A 4,091-nucleotide genomic window follows, 5' to 3' on the forward strand; every position below is an offset into this window, starting at 1 on the left:
CATGGGCGTCCCTAACGGAGCGGCAGAGCTCTGCCCTATGATAACCTTTACCACAGCGTGAGCAAAGCATAAGGGGCGCTCTCTCCTTTTCTGATGACCTACAGTCCCTTTTTAAGTGTCCTGGCTTCCCACCTTTAAAGCAAACTCTTCTGTCTGGCCCTTTAAAAGGGTGTTTTTGTGACTGCATGATGGCTGCAGCCAAACCTGCATTCGTCAGGGGTCCTCCTAGTTCTCTACAGACCCTGAGCCAGTCCTGTAGCCCTTTATTTTTCCTAGGTGCTATGGCGGCACGGCACTCCTGCGTAGCTTGCTCAAAAATGAGCTGCTCAATTAGGGGCGTGGCCGTATCAGCATCGCCAAAAATGCGTCCTGCTGCCTCAATCATTCTTGCCACGAAATCTGAAAAAGGCTCCTGAGTCCCTTGTATAATCTTGGTGAGCGGAGTGCTCCCTTCTCCCTTTTTTGACAAGGCTTTCCATGCTCTTACAGCTGTATCGGCTATCTGGCGGTAGGCGCCGTAAGGGTAGTTTGTCTGGGCAGCGGCATAATGCCCTCGCCCAGTCAGGAGGTCAAATGTCCATTGCTGTTGTTCTGGAGTTAAGGCCTGAGCATTAGCTCTGGCCTGTTCCTGGGCTGCCTCGTGCCACAGCGCTTTCCATTCCAAATATTGACCCATGCTGATGAGCGATGCTTTTGCAACTGCTTCCCAGTCCGCTGGAGTCATGGCAGACAAGGCCAATCTGTCCAACTGGGCTAAGGTAAAATTAGCAGTCACTCCATACTTTCTGACTGACTCTGCTAACTCTTTGATTTGGTTGTACTCCACAGGTGCATATACTCGCCCGTTTTCCCCTTCATAAACGGGGAAGGCCAAGTGTAGCTTTCTCTTGACCTTGTCAGGGATAAATGAAAAGGTCTTTGGCCCAAGGCGTTCCTCATAAGGAGGCGCCGAAGGGGCAATTGGGGGAGGGCGTAGCCTATAATGAGGCGGATGGGCCGTTTGGGATGACCTCATGGCCCTGCCGTTGGCTAATTCTACTTCCTCCTCTATATCCAGTTCTCCTTCCTCTTCTCCTGAGCCAGAACTTTCGTACTCACTTTCATGGTCACTTTCAAGGTCACTTTCGATCAGCAAATTACTGTTCTTTCCTTTTTTCTTATTATTGATATCAGAAAGCTTTTGGCCTTGTGGGCCAATGTTCTCCCCCATTTTTACTTCCTTAGAATTCCTGGAGGGTCCTCTTTCCTTAATTTTTTTTTCTCACGCGCGCGTCTAACCTCCCACTGCATTCAGTTTCTGATATTCTGTCCTGAATTTCCTCCGCCTTTGCAACAACCGCTTGGCAAGATTCATCTTTTAAGCAATTTCTGACAAAAAATAAGAGAATTGCTAAGATAAGCATCAAGGCCTGTATGAAACCTTCCCAATGTGGAGACAAGTCAAGCTCAAAACCGAAAAATCCAGGAACAGACATTACCTCTCTGATTATGCAGACCCACAGTTCTGAATCCTTCCTGAATCCAAGGTGAATCCAAGAGATCCCTGTCGGTGCGGTGGTCAGGATTCCTCGGCGTCCCGAGGGCTTCGGCACCAGTTGTCCCGCGCTACCGTCTCGCCAGCAAGAACCACGCGGTACACATAGGATCCTTCTGCAGAAAAGCTTTATGTCTCTTGGGAGCTAGAGCATAAGCCACATGGCGGAGACCCAGATAAGATGGAACCCATCCCTTATAAAGGAAACAGACCCCGCTCTGGACGTGTCATTCTTGGATTGGTCAACTGCTCCCAGTCCCAGGTGAAACCTTGGGAGTAGTGGAAAATACCAACACATGTGAGCTTTCTAGCTCACCTGGCGGTGCAGCGCCATCTATGGTGGAGAGTGTGGTTGCAGCCTTCTACAAGCTTCCAAGATCATATTTCCCTTCTTAACCTTGTTCAGAGACAGGGTCTCTCTGATTTGCTCTTTGGTTGCTTGTACACAATTGCGTCCAATCTTGTACATGGGTTCTGGGGATCCTACACAGGTCTTCATGCTGACACAATGTTTTGCCTATAGAGCCGTCTCTGGGATTCCAGGCTAGCTTTTTTTTTTATTAATTTATAAAAGTTTCCACTTCCACCCCTCCTCCCAATACCCACCCACTCCCCCCACTCCCTCTCCTCCTGCCTCTCCAGCCCTAAGAGCAGTCAGGGTTTCCTGCCCTGTGGGAAGTTTAAGTTCGTCCCCCCTCCCTCCATGTCTAGGAAGGTGAGCATCCAAACAGACTAGGATCCCAAAAAGCCAGTACATGCAGAGGAAACAAGACCCAGTGCCATTATCAATGGCTTCTCAGACCGTCCCCATGTCAGCCACATTCAGAGAATCCGGTTTGATCACATGCTCGTTCAGTCCCAGTCCAGCTGGCCTTGGTGAGATCTCATTAGATCAGTCCCCTTGTATCAGTGGGTGAATGCACCCCTCGCGGTTCAGACTTCCTTGTTCATGTTCTCCCTCCTTCTGCTGCTCATTTGGACCTTGGGGGCTCAGTCCAGTGCTCCAATGTGGGTTTCCGTCTCAATCTCCATCCATCATCGGATGAAGGTTCCCTCTGATCCTGACTTCCTTGCTCACGTTTTCCCTCCTTCTGCTTCTCATTTGGACCTACGGAGCTAAGTCAAGTGCTCCAATGTGGGTCTCTGTCTCTCTCTCCATCCATCTCCAGATGAAGGTTCTATGGTGATATGCAAAATATTCATCAGTATGTTTATGAGCCAAGGCCAGTTCAGGCACCCTCTTCTCTGCTGTCCAGGGAACAATCTGGAGATCTCTCCTTGGACCTGGGAACCCCTCTAGAATCAAGTCTCTTGCAAACCCTAAAAGGGCTCCCTTAGTTGAGATATATACTTCCCTGCTCCATATCCATCCTTTCTCCCTTCCCCCATCCGAATCCCCCAAGCTTTCCCCAATCCTCCCCTACTCCCTTCTCTCTCTTGCTTTTAAAACGAGCCCATGCTATACAATCATAGGGAGTCTGGTATTAACTACAGCAATGCTTAATCGCAAGCTATGCCAGCTCCTATATTTCAGTATCTGAAATACTTGAATTATACACATCACCACAGACCTTGAAAAAAGGAATTTCAAAAAAGTTTATAGGGCATTCATGCAAATATGTGCATATATAACAAAGGTGTCCCATCTTATTATATTCTTAAGGACAAGAAAACTGGTACTGTTTTCTGATAGTAAAAATCAAAGATTTTATTGATTAGAAGAGCTAATTTTTCAATCAATATTTTATAAGACCTAAAGACATAAAAAAGAAAAGAGAAGAATTTTTTAAGTGCAATACAAATTTTATTCAGCAATGGAATGACAAAAAACTCTGGTGATCTTCCAGGCTTTATACTGTTGATACTTACTTTCAAAAACAAAGGGTGTAAAGGTGTATAATTCCTCTTTAAAGATTGTTTCCCATGACCTTTCAATGTAGATATATTTGAGAGGATCTTTAAATATAAGTGGAAGCTGAAGAAATGGCTCATCATTTAAGTACACACTGGTTGCTCTTGTCACTTTGATTCCCAGGACCCACATGATGGCTAACAATCAGATTACTTCAGTCTCAATGGGTCTGCTACCTCTTCTGACATCTGGCCTCTGTTGGCACTGTACATGCATGCCACAACAGGTGTTTGTGCAGGCAAAATAACTCTATATTTTAAATAAAGTGTAGTTTAATACTGAACAAATATAATAGAAAATTTCATGGGGATAACAGCAAAATGTAAAGGGAATGTTTAAAAGTTTTGCACTCCCAATTATATTGAATTACACTTAAGACACAAATGAGGTAGATAAAGCACTTTACATATCTCTATGATCACCGTCAATTTATATCACAAATATGAGATTAAATTTCACATTTCAATACATAGCCAAAAGTGATATTTTATGTTATATCAATGTCATCTATGACTTTATCTTTTTTACTCTATTGATTTCTAACTCATCTACATCTGCAGATTTTCCTCATGGTAACCTTATAAAACTGCTGTCCCTCAGTCTCTATTCCCTAACCAGCCTCTTCTCTCACCAGACAAATGTTTG

Source organism: Myodes glareolus, chromosome 12 (genome assembly GCF_982192425.1).
Source record: "Myodes glareolus chromosome 12, mMyoGla1.1, whole genome shotgun sequence".
NCBI lineage: Eukaryota > Metazoa > Chordata > Mammalia > Rodentia > Cricetidae > Myodes > Myodes glareolus.